The sequence below is a fragment of the Mustela nivalis genome (genome assembly GCF_964662115.1).
Source record: "Mustela nivalis genome assembly, chromosome: 9".
NCBI classification, from domain to species: domain Eukaryota; kingdom Metazoa; phylum Chordata; class Mammalia; order Carnivora; family Mustelidae; genus Mustela; species Mustela nivalis.
In genome coordinates, this window is record NC_139028.1 from 63,329,875 (window position 1) to 63,350,676 (window position 20,802).

A 20,802-nucleotide genomic window follows, 5' to 3' on the forward strand; every position below is an offset into this window, starting at 1 on the left:
AGCAATCCCATATAACCACCTTGTGCATTCATCTTTCCTAAAATGTTTCATTCTCTTTTTAAGGTAAAAATTGGAAAGTAATGGAGCAGGGTCAAATCTTCTTTTCACATTTGGATTTCAGTTGCCAAAGTGTCCTCTGAATTGCAGGGAGACCAGGAAGAACCTGCTGCATTAGTTCTGGTGTGACAGTGGCAACGGGATGGCGAAGAGAATACAGACTCAGGTGATCTATCCCATCTAGGCCTCTTCTCAGTGGGTTGGCATATTCCCACCCTTTTTCTTCTCTTTCACTTATTTTTCTTAACATGGAGGAAGAACTGAGAACTGCATCTCCCAGCATTTCGCAGGCACCACACCCCCTGGGAACTGTAGTACCGCGTTTTGAGAAGGGTCGGGAAGAAGGGCGGGAGGCTGTGGGGCATGCTGGGAAATGTAGTCCAGCAGGGACGAAGCCGGGGATGTATGTTTCAGCGTAAAGAGGTTGGTGACGCTGCAAACATTGCTACTTGGAGAAGAGGGCACTTAACTTTCCTCACAAGTGGTCTCTGAGTCGACAAAAGCCGCCAGCGGATGGTGGATTTTACTTCATTGTCCGCAACCAGGAAGGGTTCGGCCCCTCGGTATAAGGCGCGCGGCTGCCAGCACAGGCCGCGCAGGCCACGCGCGGGCCGGAGCAGGGCATGCTGGGAATTGTGGTCCCGGCGCGCTGAGGCTGTGGGACGTGTCGCGGCGCCGCGCAGGCTCCTCCTTCCCCGCCCTTCTTAGCGGTCCCCCGCCCCCTCCCTCCGCCTCCTCCTCCCTCTCCCTCGCCCGCAGCCGAGCGCCCCTCCCCCCACCCGTCGGGCTCTTCGTCGGCTACTGCAGAGGATTCAGAGCCGAGTCTGAGGAGGAGGCTCCCGTTCCCTGCGCGCCATCCGCCACCTTACTGGACTCGGGCGAGGGAGCGAGAGCGTCGCCACTGTAGCCTCCAGAGAAGACAAGGGCATCGCCGCCTCCGCCGTCGTCTTCGCCTGCAGCGGCTAGCCGGTGAGGAGACCGCCCCCTCCTCCCCCGGTCGGCTCTCCTGGAGCCTGGGCCGGTACTTATGGAGAATGAGAGTGGGGGCTGCTGAGACCCCGCGCGGGTTGGGGGAAGGGGGTTGAGGCTGCGATGGAACGGCGGGTTGGCAGGGGAGACTTGCCCTGGCGCGGGGCTGGGGGTGGGGTGAGGGTGGGACCCAAGCAGGTTGGGGGGGGGCGACAAGGGAAGGGGACTTTTAATAGCGATTGACCCGATATGGGACAGGAGCGTGAGATTGGGAGGTGGGGGTGGAATTTGGGATGGTTTTGGGCGAGATGGATGATGAGAGTGGAGTGGGATGGCTTTTAATGGGGGAGGGGACTGAATGAGGGTGATGGATTTGGGGTTGGCTTGGAGCAGTTGACAGCTTGGGATCCAGCCGGGGTGCAGGGTAGGGGGATGATTTCAATACACAGTGGGATTGCAGGTTTGGATAGGACCCTGGGGGAGGGGTGTTAATTCATGAGAGTGGAATTTGGGGTGGACTTAGAGCAGACTGATGGAGGTGGTAGAGCTGGGAGTAAGGGGCTTGGTACCGGTTGAGACCTGAGCTGGAAGTGGGCGTTTGCCATCTCTGGGTGGTGGGATTTGTGGAGACTTATGGAATAACGTGGGTTAGGAGAACAGAGGAGTAGAATTTAGGGTTTTTCTGGGGAATGCTCATGGAGGTTGGAATAGGAGCTGGTGGGGGTGGGACTTTCGGTGAGAGGAGTGTGATGGTGAGCTGGCAGGAGGGGGGTAAATTAGAAGTTAGGCCCAAAATGGTCAGGCAGAGATTGAAATTGGAGATGGGTACAGGAGATGGGATTTAGGGTGATTTTAGAACGACTGGAAAAGGCATGGTGGCTCCTTGGGTGCAGGCTTGAGGCAGAGGGCTCAGAAGACGCTGCTGGGCTATACTCACTGAAAGAATAGTGGCAGGTGGTGAACAAGGTTGGGGGATGGTATCTTAAAGAAAATGTCCCTTGGCCGAGGTGGCAGAGGGAGTTTTGGAGAAGCAGTGCCTGAGATGAACTCATAGAACTGCAGAGGTGGTTGCTGATGGTAAGGTGGCAAAGAGGCTATTTAACGAGTGAGAAACCTTGAGTTGCAGGTATGGATGGAGCAGGGAGGATGGAGTGGGGCAGTGAGCAGGGCTGGGAAGAGGTACACTGGATGATTCTAGAGAGGAAGGATTCTGATGTCCTCCAAGAGAAACAGGGAGTCAGGGGTTGGACTTAAATGGACGGCTTTGGAGGCTGTGGTTAGGGGGGGAACAGTAATCAGAGGGGACTTTGCAAGGGACAGAGAAGGTGCATTAAAGACCCTTTCCTAGAGAACGTCTTAAGCTGTTATTTCAGTCTTTTTGTTTCATTTGTATTAATATTATTAGTAAATCAACCCTAAGGGTAAAGTTAAGAGGGGCTTCAGTTAAAGCAGAATTAAGCAGGGGAGGGTGTTTTCTATTCATTTATTATAAAAAGAAAGTTTGGGAAAAAAACCTACTCTTGAACTAAAGGTGGAGAAGATAAAACTGGAACGTGATAGATAATCTTTCTGTAGGATGTCTCTGCCTTCTCTTTTCTGCCGTCCCTTTGGTGCATTTAAAAATTAGTCCTGGAATTTGGAATTAAATAAATTTGATGAGCTTGAGGTATTTAAGGGAGCATTCTTTGCTGGAGAACCCATGAATGACACTGAAAAATATGAGGCTGAATTTATTTTCTAGTCAGGCAATGTGCACGTATGTAGAAAGAGCTTAGGCCTCCCCCCCACCTTAAAATTGATTGTCTGAAGACTCCATTTATTGGTGTCCTGGTTTGCAAGGCAATTAGGCCCATCATTGTATTGCAGGCTAATAATCCTGAGATGAATCTTGGCACCACTGCTTTATGTAAACATAGAGAAGACAGGAAATATGGAAATGTCATAAATATTCATTGGTGAAATGGTTTGGTATTGATGGAGTTTTTCATTTGATTCTCTTTTGGCATTACTAGATAAGATTTAAAATAATTGGACTATATTTCTATAGATCGAATTTTCTTCTAAAGGAATTCAGGTGGTCAGAATTCTGTCAGATGTGGATAAATAAAGCATGTAGAATCATTTTTATTTTTTTTTTAAGGGTTGGTATTGATATAGGCACATTGCATTAACTGCAGCAACAATGTCTCCATCTATTCATCAATTTTCTTTAAAGCTTCATGATATGTTTATTCTTATGACCTATTGGTGATGCTGGAAGGTAAAGGGGTGTGACTGGGGGAAACAGCTTTAGGGATCCAATTTTCTGCACTTAATTGCATTAACTATGATATGTTAAACATGAAGTGGCTGTTGATTAGAGCTCAGACTGAGAAAACGTGGGGAGGGATGTAAAGAGGATAAAACTGGCATCAACAGGATCAAATGATTCTGTTTTTGTTCAGGCTTCAGAGTTCAGCTTGTAAATAAGCCATTTTCTTTGGTTTGACAGTGGAGCACATAAAAATGCCCAAAATTTAGGATTTTTTTTTTTTTTGTAGTTCCAAAATAGGCAGAATGATGGAAGGTTGGCCTTATCCTTGGAATTGAAAGTGTTTATTATAAGGAAGCTTTATTATAATAAAGACCAGGTTTGAGCAGTTACCTGTAATTTGATGAGAGTGTAATCTAACTAATGCAAGTATTTCTCATAACTTTACTCTGGGGTCCAGACATTGCTTTTGTGGATCTGCAGGCTTGAGCTAGAGGTGAGATATTTATATTAAAGCTCTGGCTTTTGAAAGCTCAAAATGAAAACTAATCGCTTAGGAGAAATGTCTTAGTGGATTTTTTCTTCCTTCACAGCTATGGGCACCTGTACAGTGGAAATGTATATAAAGTGTTTGTTTGATTCTTCTGATGTTCTGGTAAGGAGAGAACAGAGGAGGTACTGGTAGACAGGTTCCTTGGTAATGAATGGCCTGTGAATTTAGAGGTGGAGAGTCCTGAGTTCAAATTTCCCATTCCACTACTTGATAGCTAAGTGATTTCAGTGAAGTCATTAAAAACCTTTCATACTTAGTGGTAATGGTTGCACAACATTGTGAATGTACCTACTTCTCCTGAATTGTACACTTAAATATGGTTGAAATAGTAAAAACAAAAACTTCTATACTTTGCAAGGCTGTCAAGGGAAACAACTCAGTTTATGCCCTAAAATAACCTTATGACCTGAAAACCTTATATATATGAACTATTTGTTCAGTGTTTATTTACTTATTACCTGCTAAATGTCAGGGGAGATGAACATGAACAAAAAACAGTTGTCAAGGAGTTTTCATTGTTGGGAGAGAGATGATTTAAATATAGTGAGAGAAGTGAGGCATAACTAATGTGGTTAAAGGTGTGGATTCTGAAGTGGGTCCACCTTCCACTGCTAGCTGTGTGACCTTAGGCACAATGGTCTTATCTATAAAGTGGGCATTAAGAGAATAATTCCATAGGATTATTTTGAGGATTTAACAAAATAATCCATGGAAAGTATTTAACACTGTGGGTTGGTTACATATTAAAAAATATTGTTGCCATTATTATGAGATAGGAAGATATTAGAATGTGCATTGCCTTGTATATCATTGCATTAAGTTTTTGGTATTGTGTTCTATAATTTATTAAAGGATTACTTTGGATTATCATCTCACAGTTTATTTGGATATTTTCATGTTTACATATTTGCATATTTGTAGTCTAGGAACTTTATTTTATTTTTTTTTAAAGATTTTATTTATTTATTTATTTGACAAGAGAGATCACAAGTAGGCAGAGAGGCAGGCTGAGAGAGAGAGGGAAGCAGGCTCCCTGCGGAGCAAGACCCCGATGCGGGTCTCGATCCCAGGACCCTGAGATCATGACTTGAGCTGAAGGCAGAGGCTTTAACCCACTGAACCACCCAGGTGCCCCATAGTCTAGGAACTTTAATCAGTAAAGTACTAAACATATGTCTTAGCTGTTTGCTTCCTCGTCTATAAAATAAGAAGAAAAACTGCTCTGAGGGTTTAAATGACTTGCTTAAGGTTACACAGTAAGTGGAAGAGTCTGGGCTACAGCTCCCAAATTCTGATTTCTTAACTCTGTATCTTTTTAAATTGTGAATTAAACCGTATTTATAAAGTGCATATAACATACATCTTTAAGGAATGGAACAAATTGAAGATGGATGTTTTTCCTGTTCGGCTTAAAAAGGAAATCTGTAGTACCTTTAAAGCCTCTTGTGATTCCCTGCCTGATTGAATGTCTCTCCATTTCTCTTCCTCATAAGTAACCACTTCCCTGAATTTTGTGTGAATCATTCACTTTCTTGTCTTCATTCTTTATAGTTTTACCAAAACAAGTGCATATTCTAAACAATATATATTTTTTTACCTTTGCAACTTTATATAAATAGAATCATAGTGTAAGTATTCTTTTGTGACTTGCTTTATTTTTATCTATTATTATTATTTTTTTTTTTTGCAAGAGGTTTATTTATTTGAGAGAGAGAGAGAGAACGCGCACTAGCAGAGAGGAAGGGCAGGGGGAGAGAAATGTGGGACTCAATCCCAGGACTCCAGGATTATGACCTGAGCCGAAGGCAGGTGGTTAACTGACTGAGCCACCCAGGTGCCCTAATTTTTATCTATTATTTTTTAACTTTAAAAGGAGCTTTATTTCTTCCACCATTAAAATAGCATATACACATGGTACAACTTGGAAATTATAAAAAGTAAAAGGAGGGATTCCTGGGTGGCTCAGTTGTTAAGTGTCTGCCTTTAGCTTGGGTCATGATCCCAGGGTCCCGGGACTGAGCCCCACATTAGGCTCCCTGCTTGGTAGGGAGCCTGCTTCTCCTTCTCCCACTCCTCCTGCTTATGTTCCCTCTCTTGCTGTGTCTCTGTCAAATAAATAAATGAATATAATCTTGAAAAAAATAAGTAAAAGGAGGCAAAATTATTTTCTATAATCCTATTATCAATACTTATTTATATGTATGTGTAAATAAAAAAATAAATACACATATCAGTCGATGTATGTGTACACATACATACACACACACAGGCATAGTCTAGATAGCACGAGGAAGCCAGTTTGCATTTATGGCTAATCAGATTATCCAGATGTGGGTCAATCATACTTGGAAATAGGAATGGGAGGGGGTAAATAGCAGCCTTTGTGAGCTGTGAAACAGCACTTTCTTAGAGCTTTTACCTCATTGACAGTTCTTTATTTACTAAATACTAATTCTTTGTTTTATCACCTTAGCACTTCATTTCATACTTTGATAAGTTACTTAACTCTTTGGGTCAGAATTTTTGTGCGTTTTTTTGTGCCTAGTACAATGATCCTTTCCTGTTTGTCCAGGAGGGTCTGTCATCTGATGTACAGAGAGAACCATGAATAGGAAGTCATCACTTATACATACCAGAATTTAGCAACATAAACACCGAGAATTTTTTGTCTAAGAGATATGAAATCCAAATTTATTAATAGTCTGTTGAAGCTTCAGTTTACTTATCTGTAAAATGGGTTTCAAATGAGATAATAAATGTGAAAATACCTTTTAAACTATAAAGGATTATATAAATGTTAGGGTTTTTTTTTTCCCCTCCTAGTTTACAAAATTGAAATCCCCATGCAGAGGTACAAAGCTTGTTATGTTTGGTTTATTGCTTTTCTGAAAGGTTCTTCTTGGAGGCAGGAGTATATGGACAGTTCAAATTTCTCCCTTGAGACTTAAAAATTGTTGGGGCAGAGAAGGTGCTAGAAGACTTTCTCCTGGTTAATTTATGGGACATGGTTCTGCTATAACTGTGCTGCCACCTCAAAATGAAATAATTGAGGCTGTATTAAAGTGGAGAATGCAGTATACAATGTTTGCTCTTCATTTTCCTGACAAAACTCAGTTTTCTACCTGTAACTTATTAACAAGATAGGGTAGTAAAGTGAGATAAATTATCTGTGCACGTGTAGAAGGGAGATAATACTCCATTGTTGATTTGTCCTATGGGTTAAACGAGGTAAGAAGGACAGAGAACCTGGAACCTTGACTGGCACACGTATAATTGGTACTTAATATGGTAGCTATGACTATTATTTTTATTTTACTTTTGAATTGTTTAAATTTTTCTGTAGGCTGTTCTTTTGTTATTCAGTGTTTTCCTGGGCTGTATCTCCTCACACTCATTTTACATTATTTTAATATTATCACAAGTAAAGCACAACAAAAACCTAAATCCACAACTGCAGTACATTCCAAGGCCAAAGAGCTAGTAGTCTTGTCTGCGGCAGATATGTTTAAGACATCTGTCCAACAGATAACATACTGAGTTATTATTAGATGGCAGTGAAGAAGTGCTGGAAATATGGCATACAAAAATTAAATTTCCCTGCTCTTAAGGAATTTATAGTCAGTTTTTTTGGAAGATGGACATGCCACACATTGCCATAGCATAGCTTAGTAGGATAAGTGCTATAGTGGGGGCATGAACAAGGGGCAGGGGGGATGGTGGTGGTTGTGGCCTGATCTGCCAGGGGGAGCAGGGAAGAGAGAGGTGCTTGAAGGAGTTAATGCTTGAGGTGAGACTTGAAGGAGATTTGGATGTGTTGCGAAGGAGAGCTTAAGAAAGGTTCATGAAGTCAAACCACAATCTTGATTGTTCCCTCCCAGTGTTCTTGTAGGCCTTGGTCTGTACCCCTTTTTAAGGCCTTTCTAACATGCATACCTACTGTAAGACCAAATAAGCAAATCCCCAAATATACTGTGCTGTCATGCTCCTGTTCTTTCTGTATTCTATTTCTTTTACCTGGAAAGCCCTCTTCTACTGAATTTCTTAATCTTTACTTTGTCCATTAGACAAGTTATACTAATGAATACGTTTTTTGGTTTTTGTTCTTTCCAGTGTTGTTCTTTCCATAGCAAGAAGAGATTTTTGAAGCTATTGAAACTAGATGGTATTTAAGAAGAAATCTTTATTGTTTTTGCTCTCTTAGTAAACGTTGATATTCCTTAGGGTTGGTTCCTTGGCTCACTGGATTTTTTTTTTTTTTTAAAGATTTTATTTATTTATTTGACAGAGAGCACAAGTAGGCAGAGAGAGGGGGGTGGAAGCAGGCTCCCCACTGAGCAGAGAGCCCAATGTGGGGCTTGATCCCAGGACCCTGGGTTCATGACCTGAGCCAATGGCAGAGATGTTAACCCACTGAGCCACCCAGGTGCCCCTCATTGAACTTTTTAAGATTCTTTCCTTAAGTAGTCTTGCCCATTCTGTTGGCTTTAATGGCTACCCATATGCTAATTAAATATCTCTAGCTTGGAGCTCTCTGCTGAGCTCCAGACTTGTAAATGTTACTGGCTTTTGGCTATCTACATATATCCATTTAGATTTACCTCAGATTCAGTAGGTCTGAAACATAGTTCATTTTCCTGTCCACTTCTAATCTCTTCCATTCTGTACCCCTCCCCAAACAAAAAGTTAAAATAGTCTCTTCCTGTAGTTTTGTAACGTAAATGCACTCCATCCAATCATACAGGCTAATGAATCTGTGCCATGTCTTTTTTTTTTTTTTTTAGTTTAATTCCAATATCATTAACATACAGTGTTATGTTAGTTTCAGGTGTACAATACAGTGATTCAACAATTCTTCCTGTTACTCATTGCTCATCATGATAAGTGTACTCTTAACCCCCTTCTCTGTTCACCCTTGCCCCCCCCCGTTAATCATTTGCTTGTTTTCCATAGTTAAGAGTCTTTTTTTGGTTTATTTCTTTTTTTATTTTGTTTTGTTCTTAAATTCCACACGTGAGTGGAATTGTATGGTATTTGTCTTTCCCTGATTTATTTCACTTAGCGTTGCACCTTCTAGATCCATCCATGTTGTAGCAAATGGCAGTTTTTTTATGGCTGAGTAATATTCCATTGTGTATATATACCACTTCTTCTTTATCCATTCATCTGTTGACAGACACCTGGACTGCTTCCATAATTTGGCTGTTGTAACTAATGCTGCAATAAACATAGGGCTGCATGTATCCTTTTGAATTTGTGTTTTTGTATTCTTTGGGTAAATACTCAGTAGTGGAATTACTGCATAATTGAGTAGTTCTATTTTTTACTCTTTGAGAAACCTCCGTACTGTTTTCCACAGTGACTACATCAGTTTGCATTCCCACCAACAGTGCGCAAGTGTTCCTTTTCCTCCACATCCTTGCCAACACTTGTTTCTTGCGTGGCAGGTGTGAGGTGATACCTCATTGTGGTTTTGATTTGCATTTCCCTGATGATTAATGATGTTGAGCATTTTTTCATGTATCTGTTGGCCATCTGTATGTCCTTGGAGAAATGTCTGTTTTTAAATTGGATTATTATTATTTTTTGATGTTGTATAAGTTCTTTATATATATTTTGGAAACTAATCATTTATTGAGTATATCATTTGCAACTGTCATTTCCCGTTCAGTAGATTGTCTTTTGTTTCCTTAACTGTGCAGAAGCTTTTTATCTTGATTTAGTCCCGGTAGTTTGTTTTTGCTTTTATTTCCCTTGCCTCAGGAGACATTTCTAGAAAAATCTCACTATGGTCCATATCAGAGAAATTACTACTTCTGCTCTCTTCTAGAATTTTTTTTTTTTTAATTTTATTTATTTATTTGACAGAGAGAAATCACAAGTGGGCAGAGAGGCAGAGAGAGAGAGAGGAGGAAGCAGGCTCCCTGCTGAGCAGAGAGCCCGATGCGGGACTCGATCCCAGGACCCCGAGATCATGACCCGAGCCGAAGGCAGCGGCTTAACCCACTGAGCCACCCAGGCGCCCCTCTCTTCTAGAATTTTTAAGGTTGTAGGTCTCACATTTAAGTCCTTATCCATTTTGAGTTTATTTTTGTGTATGCTGCAAGAAAGTGGCCCAGTTTCATTCTTTTGTATGTAGCTGTCTAGTTTTCCCAACACCGTTTGTTGAAGAGATGGCCTTTTTCCCATTGCATGTTCTTGTGCCCTTAGTCTTCTCCCTTATCTCTCACAGCCAAAAAGAAGTCTTCCTAAGTATTTCTGAAATTCATCTTTCCTTTCCTTTCCTAATTACCACCTTAGTTCAGACCCTGATCCCACCTGGACAAGTACAATAGTCTCCTAACTGTATTACCCATCTAGTAAACCTTTCACTCAGCAGCTAGAATGTATCCAGTAGATGTATATGTCTACATCATTCTTTTGCTGAAATCTTTTATTGGCTCTAAAGTCTAAGCTCCTTAGCATGACTATTAGGACTTCTATGCTAGCTCCTTAGCATAACCTATTAGGCCTTTTGTGACCTGTTCTTGTGTACTTCTCCTACCTGTACTCTTCCTATGGCTGATAATACTGAGTAGAATGTAGTTCCTACAGACACCTTGCAATTTCAGACCTTTGTTCGTGCCATTTTTCCTGGGAGTTGGGTGCATCTCTCCTAAGAAACCTTTCAGAACCCTTAAGATTGCCCCAACTGCCCCATTTTGTTCCAGGAGTCATCCAATGCCTGCTTCTGTCATAATACTCTGTTATGTAAGTGAACTGTTTTTGTATGCTACTTCAGTTAACTCGAAGTGTCTTGATGGCAGGGACTCCTGTCCTCGTCATAGTTTTCGCTCCTGGAGGGTGCATCCCAAGTAGCGAGTGAGTAGTTTTTGTACTGAACCTAATAAGGACAGATAATAAGCCAGTACTATGAGATTCTACTTAGGAGTGAGATGATATTTTTTACAATGTGGTTTTTTAATTTGTTTAGAATGGAATTTAGAATTTAATTGGATTGATAAAGGGTTTAGTGGTGATGATGGTGTGTAGCACAAGGTTCAGAAGTAGAAATAGTAAGAGGGTATATTCAGGAGTTGGTAAATGCTTTCACTAAAAATTTTAGGCTTTGTGGGTCACATGCAGTCTATATTATTTCTTCTTCTTTTCCTTTTCCTCCTTTCCCTTCCCATCTTCTTCCTGCTCTTCCTCTTTTCTCCTCTTATGTTTCATTCTTAACTCACAGGCTATCAGAAATCAAACTTTTAAGTTGTAGAATATTGAAGATCAAAGAGATTAAGGTAAGGTCATATTTCTTGTTTTATTTATTATTATTATTTTTAAAAGATTTTATTTATTTATTTGACAGAGAGAGAGACAGTGGAGAGCAGAGAGCCTGATGTTGGGGCTCAATCCCAGGACCCTAGGATCATGACCTGAGCCCAAGGCAGATGCTTAATGACTAAGCCATCCAGGCACCCCTTGTTTTATTTATTATAAAATTTAGTGCCTTGGGTAATTATACATATCTTTAGTGTAGAGAACAATTATACAGGAATTTTTTGGTCAGACTACCATGCTGTTTATCTAAAAGCTGGACATTTTATTAAATGGGCCATTGATCTTTGTATGAAGATGTTGTAAGGACACTTTGGTTTATAAAGCTCCTATACAACTCCCCTTCCTCCCTCTTTAATCAGATATCTGGGTCCTGTCAGAATATGCCTATTTTTATGACGATATAGATTGTGTTTTTTTCTTAGATATGGACATTTTCTTTTTAAATATTTTTTTTGTTATTTTAAAAAATATTTTATTTATTTAACTGAGAGAGAGCATTAAGTGGTGGGGGAGATAGGGGCAGAGGGAGAGGGAGAAGCAGACTCCCCACTGAGCAGGGATCCTGACAATACTTGATCCCAGGACCAGGGATCATGATCTGAGCTGGAGACAGATGCCTAACCAACTGAGCCACCCAGGCGCCCCTGTTTATTTATTCGAGAGAGAATGTGAGCCAAGAGCGTGGTGAGGAGAGGGGGAGAGTGAGAGGGGGAGAGAGAGAATCACCAGCATACTCCCTACTGAGCAAGGAACTGAATCCCATGACCCTGAGATTGTGACCTGAGCTAAAATCAAGAGTTAGATGTTCAACTGACTGAGCCACCCAGACACCCCAGATATGAAGATTTTGAAGGAATTGTGGCTGATAAATTTTTTACAGTAAATTTCGATCTCTGACTGACTCAAGATTATGATCTTTATTTGCTTTCTGATCATGTCCTTCAAGCTTAACTGTTTCTGCTGATGCTCATATTTTCTAGCCTTTGTTTTATCATTTTTTCACATAGCCTAGTTTTTTTTTTTTTAAGATTTTATTTATTATTAGAGAGAGTATGTGCTTCTTTGAATTGGGAGAGGGGCATAGGGAAGAGGCAGAGGGAGAGAGAGAATCTCCAGTGGACTCTGCGCTGAGTAAGAAATCCTACATGGGGCTTGGTGTCACCACCCCAAGATCATGACCTGAAGTGAAACCAAGAGCTGGACATTCAACTGACTGAACCACCCAGGTGCCCCACATATCATAGTTTTCTAATTTGTCCTTCTTCTTTTATTTTAAATTTATAGCAAAAATCTGTCTGTAAATATACTTATATTTCTGCAAATGTAATTTTATTTTATTTCTTTAAAGATTTTATTTATTTTTTGACACAGAGAGAGAGAAGGAACACAAGCAGGGGGAGTGGGAGAGGGAGAAGCAGGCTTCCTGCAGAGCAGGGAGCCCCATGTGGGGCTTGATCCCAGGACTCTGGGATCATGACCTGAACCGAAGGTAGATGCGTAACAGGCTGAGCCACCCCCATGCCCCTGCAAACATAATTTTTGTATTTTACTTGACCTGTAGTGCATAGGTGTGTCATGTTGAATTATTTTCCTTAAGGATGAAGAAATCAAGACTCAAGGGTAATTTGACTGGCCTTAGGACTAGTAGGGATGGAGATGCAAAGATAAAAGGGACTTAAAACTTGAGTATTTGTAGTAGGTAACGTGCTGGGTATTTTCTTTCCCTTTTATAATTTAATTGTCACATTTACCCTTTATAGGGTATTGTGCCTATTTTACAGAAGAGGAAACTGGAGCAACTGTGGCTTGTAGGGATAAAGTAACTTGCATTTGGTTACATAGCCAGGAAGAGAAGAGAGCATGTATTAAAAATCCAATCTGCCTTGTTCCAAAGTCCTCTGTAGTTTTAAACTCTATAGTTTTAAACTCTGAGGTCAGTATTTTTTAGTCTACTTAGATGAGTGGTAAGTATTTGGCTACACATTAGAATCACTGGAGGAGCTGTTTAAAAAAAGGAAAGATGAAAAGACATGCCCCAGTTCCACCCCAACCAGTGCTAACAGAATTTTTGTAGATGAATCTAAGGTTGGTTGTGTATGTGTGTATGTTTATATAGAATGTATAAATTAAAAAGAAGTTGTATGGGGGTGCCTGGGTGGCTCAGTGGGTTAAAGCCTCTGCCTTCCGCTCAGGTCATGATCCCAGGGTCATGGGATCAAGCCCCACGTCTGGCTCTCTGCTCAGTGGGGAGCCTGCTTCCTCCTCTCTCTCTCTGCCTGCCTCTCTGCCTACTTGTAATCTCTGCCTGTCAAATAAATAAATAAAATCTTTAAAAAAAAAAAAAAAAGAAGTTGTATGGGGGAGTGAAACAGGTGAAGGGGATTAAGAGTATATTTATTATCATGAGCACTAAGTAGTGTATAGAATTGTTGCATCACTATATTATACACCTGAAACTAATATGATACTGCATGTTAATTATACTGGAATTAAAAAAATAAATTGTATTGAGATGTATGTAACCTATATAGAAAAAAGTGCACAGAAAGTATAACCAGCACTCAGATCAAGAAAGGGAACATGGGATGCCTGGGTGGCTCAGTCAGTTGGGCATCTGCCTTTGGCTCAGGTCATGATCCCAAGATCCTGGGATGGAGCCCCACATCAGGCTCCTTGCTCAGCGGAGAGCCTGCTGTGTTTTCTCTGCCTGCTGCTCCCCCTGCTTGTATACACTCTCTCTTTTTCTTGCTCTCTCACTCTGATGAATAAATAAATTAAAAAAAAAAAAGAAAAAGAAAAGAAAAGAAACCTTTCCCTTCCTCCAAGATAACCAATATTCTGACTTCTAATACCATAGATTATTTTTGCCTATTTGAACGTTCATAAGATATGACTGGCTTTTTACACTCACTGTGATTTATTTACATTTTTGTGTATAACAATACATTGTTTATGCTCATTGACATATTAGCAGTAGTTCTCAAGCATTTTAGTATCTTCACTCTTGCTAATTATTGAAGACTACAAATTTGTGGTCTTCATTTGTGGGTTTTATCTATCAATTTTGCTGTATTAAAGATTAAAACTGGGGGCACCTGGCTGTCTCAGTTGGAAGAACATGCTACTCTTGATCTTGGGGTTGTGAGTTCGAGCTCCATATTGGGTGTAGAGATTACAAAAAAAAAAAAAAAAAAAACCCACCCCTGAAATTTATTTTATTTTATTTTTAAAGATTTTATTTATTTATTTGACAGAGATCACAAGTAGGCAGAGAGGTAGGCAGAGAGAGAGAGAGAGGAGGAAGCAGACTCCCTGCTAAGTAGAGAGCCCGATGTGGGGCTCGATCCCAGGACTCAGGGATCATGACCTGAGCTGAAGGCAGAGGCTTTAACCCACTGAGCCACCCAGGTGCCCCCAAGCCCCTGAAATTTAAAAAGTATTAACTTACTTAAAAATATCAAATACATTAAATAATTGGATATTTTTATGAAAGTAACTATATTATTCCAAGTCAGAAGGATAGTATTTTATATTTTTCCAGTCTTTTTACCATCTGAACACACACACACACACACACACACATATTTAATTTATTTATTATTTTTAATTGGAGTATAGTTGACACCCAGGTGCCCCTATTTCCACCAATCTTATCAGACAAGTCTTTTCTAATTTTTGCTTCAGAGCTCAAATTTTAGCATTGGCAAGAAATAGTGACAGTTGTTTTCCATGAAGTGAGACTCACATTGTTCATTTTTGAAAAAGTGTCTGCTGAACATGGAAGTCTGAATAATCATAGTTTGTCTGCCAGTTGTTCTTTCAAGTAAAAATGGTGTTTCATAAAAAAAGCTAGTTCAGCTTGGAACTTAATTGCACAAGTGCTTTAATGCTTTTCTTTGAGACAATTCTTCTACTTTGGTATGCAGGAAAAGTGCTTTATGTGTACTTTCCATTTCATCACAGAAATTAAAAAAGATGTGTAGTTAATGATTGAGAGTAATAAAATTAATCATTTTTGTGGCTTCATCAAGAACATTCTTTAGTGGGGCACCTGGGTGGCTCAGTGGGTTAAAGCCTCTGCCTTCGGCTCAGGTCATGATCCCAAGGTCCTGGGATCAAGCCCCACATCGGGCTCTCTGCTCAGCAGGGAGCCTGCTTCCTCCTCTCTTTCTCTGCCTGCCTCTCTGCCTACTTGTGATCTCTGTCTGCCAAATAAATACATAAAATCTCTTTAAAAAAAAAAAAAAAAGAACATTCTTTAGTGAAACTGAAACTCTCTTTTTTTTGGCATGGTTATGAAGAATGTATAGATACTATTACAGTTTGGTGTCACTGCCTTCATTCAATACAAGATGGTATGTTTTTATTTATTAGTATGATTATGTTTCCAGACTTTACTTATTTCTTACTGAGGGAGTAGATGGTTTTGTTAAACCTTTACTAACAATACTGTTTGACAGCCAGTATGAATGCATTTAGTTTTTCCTTGGCTTTGTAGAACCAAAATACTCTATAGAGTTGAACAGTTTCACAGGTTTGTCAGGATGCTAGAAAATCACTGGGCTTGGTACTTATTCTTCACCACCTTGTGGGGAAGGAAAGGTATGAAATGGCCTTTAGAGAATGTGCATAACTATGCATAAAAGTGGTTCTCTAGGTGTATTTAGTCTTTCTGCTTTTAACCTGCGTAATCTGCAGTAGAAAAAGAAAAAAGATGCAAATGAAGCCACTGCCAAGGACTGTTGTTGCATAATAACTTGGGTTTTTCACTGTGATTGGCAGGGGAGAATGGAGGAGGTAGGTTAGACAAGTTGTAGTGCTAAGCATTATTTTACCTTTCTGCTAGCATGCTTTTTTTTTTTTAAGATTTTATTTTTTTGAGAGAGAGAAAGAGAGAGAGAGAGATTACGAGTCGGGGGAGGGTCAGAGGGAGAAGCAGACTCCCCACTGAGTAGGGAGCCCAGTGTAGGGCTCAATGCCAGGACCCTGGGCTCATGACCCCAGCTGAAGGCTGACGCTTGACTGACAGACACCCAGGTGCCCTCTGTCAGCACGCTTAAACAGCCTGGAACCTCAGTTCTGAGGGGAAAATGAATATTCATTGTGTATCTACATTGTGCTAGTCCTTTATGTATGTTATTTTGTTTAAACTCACAATTATCCTGTAGGGTGATCACAATTATTTTATACAAGAGAAAACTTAGGTTCAGAGATGTGGAAGCTGCTTGGGTCTGTGAGCCAGTAAGTAATTAGTGTGAAATTTATTCCTAGACTTTTCTGTCTCCAAAGCCTGAGTGCTTTGCTATCTTCCAAGGATAGTGTCTTAGTGATCATTTGTGTATCTTTGATACCTGGGATCTAGTAGAGCTTAGTATATTTTTGTTTAACAAATGACGGGCGCCTGGGTGGCTCAGTGGGTTAAGCTGCTGCCTTCAGCTCAGGTCATGATCTCAGGGTCCTGGGATCGAGTCCCGCATCGGGCTCTCTGCTCAGCAGGGAGCCTGCTTCTCTTCCTCTCTCTCTGCCTGCCTCTCTGCCTACTTGTGATCTCTCTCTGTCAAATAAATAAATAAAATCTTAAAAAACAAACAAACAAACAAATGAGTCAGTGATAAATGAGTGAACCAGTTTTTACAGAGGAGGATGTAGGGGGCGCCTAGGTGGCTCAGTCGGTTAAGCATTTGCCTTTGTCTCAGGTCATGATCCCAGGGTCCTGGGACAGAGCTTTGCTTCAGGCTCCCTGCTCAGTGGGGAGTTTGCTGCTCCCTCTGCCACTCCCCTGGTTGTGCTCTCCCTCTCTCTCTGCCAAATAAATAAATAAAATCTTAAAAAAAAAAAAAATCCACAGAATAAGATGTAGTAACCTGATCCCTCTGGGCTACTGTGTAGATTGATATTGATGCCACAAAATTTGCCTTCTGCGGTCTGGTCACCATTTGCTGTGGGGGAAAGGGTCAACCTTCTTGGTGATAAGCTCTATAAAATTATTTAATTTGGATATTTAGGAATCGAAGAGATATAATAGGAACGTTCCTTGCATTGTTATTGATCTCTTCAGAAATAGGTAATACATCTATTTTGCTCTTGCTTTCCCCCTTACTAGCTGTGAGGTCTTGGACATGTTACTTCATTTTCTGTGCCTTGTTTTTTTAATCATTAAAAGGAGAAGGGCAGGGGTGCCTGGGTGGCGTAGGCAGTTAAACATCTGCCTTTGGCTCAGGTCATGATCCCAGGGTCCTGGGATGAGCCCTACATTGGGGGGAGGGAGGTGGTCCCTGCTCAGCAGGGAGCCTCCTTCTCCCTTTCCCTCTGCTGCTCCCCCTGCTTGTGCTCTCACACTCTCTCTCTCTCAAATAAATAAATAAAATTAAGAAGAAAATAGAAGGGCGATAATATTAGCAGATAATTCCTGGTAGTTATGAGGATTGAATGAAGTAATTCATATAAAATCTTAATACCATGTTTATCATATATTAATTACTCAATAAATGCTAGTTGCTATTCATATTATCCTTCTAGAATGAAGTATAGGATTTAATATGACTTACTGGAACAGTGTTTTGATTTTTAAAGCATTTTTTAAAGATGAAAAAAAATTTTTAAGTAATCTCTACACCCAATGTATGTCTTGTACTCACAACCCCAAGATCAAGAGTCACATATATTCCACTGACTGAGCCAGCCTAGGTGCCCCTAAAGCATTTATATTATTGGGTTTTGTATTTTGGGATTTGTTTTCTGTTTGTAGTTTGCTTGGTCTTCTTGGCAATGAAGCTTTAATTTGCGCTATTTGTCTGAATTTCTTGGTGAGCCAGAGCAGAGCAGATATGATGACCTTTAACTCTCCATCAACTTTTTAAACTTTGTAGTCTAAATGAAATAAGTTGGATTGTTCTGGAGAGTTCACAGAGGTTGATAATTTTTTCTAATTTAAAAATGTCAGTGAGGGGCGCCTGGGTGGCTCAGTAGGTTAAAGCCTCTGCCTTCGGCTCAGGTCATGATCCCAGGGTCCTGGGATCAAGCCCCGAATCGGGCTCTCTGCTCAGCGGGGAGCCTGCTTCTCCCTCTCTCTCTGCCTGCCTCTCTGCCTACTTGTAATCTCTGTCTGTCAAATAAATAAATAAAATCTTAAAAAAAAAAATGTCAGTGAATGTGACAAATACCCCTTTCTAAATTTTTTCTAACCAGTCATCAGTGAGAAGATGCAGTATTTTTCTGTAGTACTCAGAACCAAAGAGGCAAATGTTTTATATATTTTTCTGCATTTATTTATGGTGATGGTAGTATCCATCTTTTTGGGACTTATGGCTTAGACAGTACATTTTCGTCAAGCTATGGAGTTATGGAGAGGAAAACTTACCTGTTCTAAATGAACATATCTGAAAGCCCGACACCCCTTCAGTGAAGTATCAGTGTAAGTACACTGTCTCCTAGATGGGAGTTAGCGTGAAACCCTTGAACACTTAAAACCTTTGAGATGAGGTCTAGGTTCCCTAATACATATAAGACAGTTTGTTAAATAACATCTCCCTGTCTCCCTCTTGACTGTCATTGTTTGCCTCTCCTCCTGTGTTAGACATTTTATCACTAATACTAATGAAATGTACACTGTGCTGTGTTTTCAGTTCTCTAGATGTGCCATGCCTCTTGTTTCAGTGTCTTTGAACACGTTCTTCTTTGGGCCTGGACATCTCTTCGTAAATCTTTTTTTTTTTTTTTTTAAGATTTTATTTATTTATTTATTTGTCAGAGAAAGAGAGAGAGAGAGAGAGAGATTGAGAGAGGACGCACGCACGTGCACAAGCCGGCAGAGACAGACAGAGGAGGCTTCCCACTGAGCAAGGAGCCTGATGTGGGACTCGATCCCAGGATCCTGGGATCATGACCTGAGCTAAAGGCAGAGGTTTAACAGACTGAGCCACCCACGGGTCCCTAATCTCTTTGTAAATCTTAATTGACCTAACTCCTACTTGGACTTTAAGACTTAGCTTAGGAGTTAACCTTTTCTAGAAAGCTTTCCTTGATTTTTCCCAGGTTGGGATTGGGTACCCTATCTCTGGTTTGCTCTGATTGTAATTGTGTATTTATTATCTATTGATTTCCTCCACTTGCAGGGAGCAGGGATTTTATCTGATCACCTTTTTTCTCAAGGACCCATTTTTGGAACTCCGACATCAGTAAGATCTTGTTGAGTGAATCCATAGTTTCTGTCTAGTCTGTTAGCAGCTGTAATTTCCCAACTGACTGCATTTACTCCATATTGTTCTAGGCTTAGTTTTTGTAGAATGGCTTTTCTGATCTCCCTCCCCCAAGTCTTGTCTCTGCTACGCTTCAATCCACTCTCCTGCTATTCTTTGTCCGTGGTGGGATCAGTGGAGCCATTCGCAGTAGACATGTAGATTCTCAGAACTTGATTTGTGGTAGATCCTAGATTCTCACTTGAAATGAGTCAAGGTATTATTGGTAAATGAAGAAGTTGGGACCTTTTGATTGCTTTTCTAACTCTTGGTTCTTTTCTGTGCTTCCAAGTTTCCTCTTTACTAACCTTTGGGTCAATTTTAACTTTTAGGTAACATAAAACAATGCCACAAAACTAAATTTTATCAGGACTCAGCTTGTGCATTTGATTTTTTGACCCTAAATATAGGATTTGATTTATCAGTTATGGTGGTGGGATGACTGAGACTTCAGGAAATGTGGGGTTTTATGACTGTCTTGTTAAGCCCTTAGTGGTTCCTGACAGGTGATTTAAATTATGGCTTCAAAAAAAAAAAAAAACAAAACAAAAAAGGTTTTGCTAACTAAAGTCTTAATAGCGGATAAAAATAATCATTTATGGATGCATTCATTTAGTTAACATGGGTGTTACACTCTGTGCTAGGAAAGTTTTTTTCTTTCTTTCCTTCTCCTATTTTTTGCTCTTTTTCTTTTTCCTTTTCCCTTTCCTTTTCTTTTCTTTCTTCTAAGGGTTGAGCTTATGACCCTGGATCAAGACTTGAGCTGAGATTAAGAGTCAGACGCTTAACCAGCTGAGCCACCCAGGCACCCCATGTGCTAGGTGGGTTCTGATGAGATGAGTAGGATGTGGTCTCTGTCTCCAAGGGGCTCCCTGGTGCAAGGGAAAAGGTATAAACAAATACATTACATTCAGTGTTTTATAGATGCTATAAAATAACTAGCAAAGAGGGAGGTGTTAGTACCTTTTTCAGGGAAGAGTTCTTGGAGGAGTAGACACCTGAGCTTATATCTGAGGAGGAATGGGTTTGGTATGTGGAAGATTCTAGATGTAGAGTCAGAAAACCTAGATTGAACTCCAGCTCAACTACTTACTAGCTCTCTGACTTGGGGAAAGTTGTTAAAGTACTCTGAATTTCAGGGTGTTTACCCTCTAAAGTGAGAATAATCATGTCAATAATTATTGTCGGTAATAATATCAATAATAATGTCAGTAATCATGAATAATCATTTAAGACATGAGAAAGAACTTCATAAATGTTAAACACAAATATTGTATCTTGGTTTTTGCTTTTTATTCAGTGATAATAGTATTTTGACAGATTGGAGCATCAGTTTTCTTATCCAGTCTAGAAATAAGTGAAAAAAAGACTGGGTATATTAGTTTGTAGATGTCATTTTCTTTTCTTCTTTTTTTTTT

At 40.3% G+C, this 20,802-nt stretch overlaps 1 protein-coding gene across 6 annotated transcripts in view; it reads left to right on the forward strand.

Moving 5' to 3' along the window:
* Positions 1 to 20,802, forward strand: part of FAM168A (family with sequence similarity 168 member A) — a 231,489-nt gene that overhangs the window by 41,555 nt on the left and 169,132 nt on the right. For 3 of the 6 annotated variants that reach the window (XM_082749785.1, XM_082749787.1, XM_082749788.1), the window contains exon 1: positions 11,058 to 11,107. The exons of 1 other annotated variant lie outside the window; for it this stretch is intronic. The gene's annotated coding sequence lies outside the window, so the exon portion shown is untranslated. Of the gene's footprint in view, positions 1 to 432; positions 1,027 to 11,057; positions 11,108 to 20,802 lie in introns of those variants that run through there. 2 more of the 6 variants (XM_082749786.1, XM_082749783.1) reach the window with 2 other exon arrangements.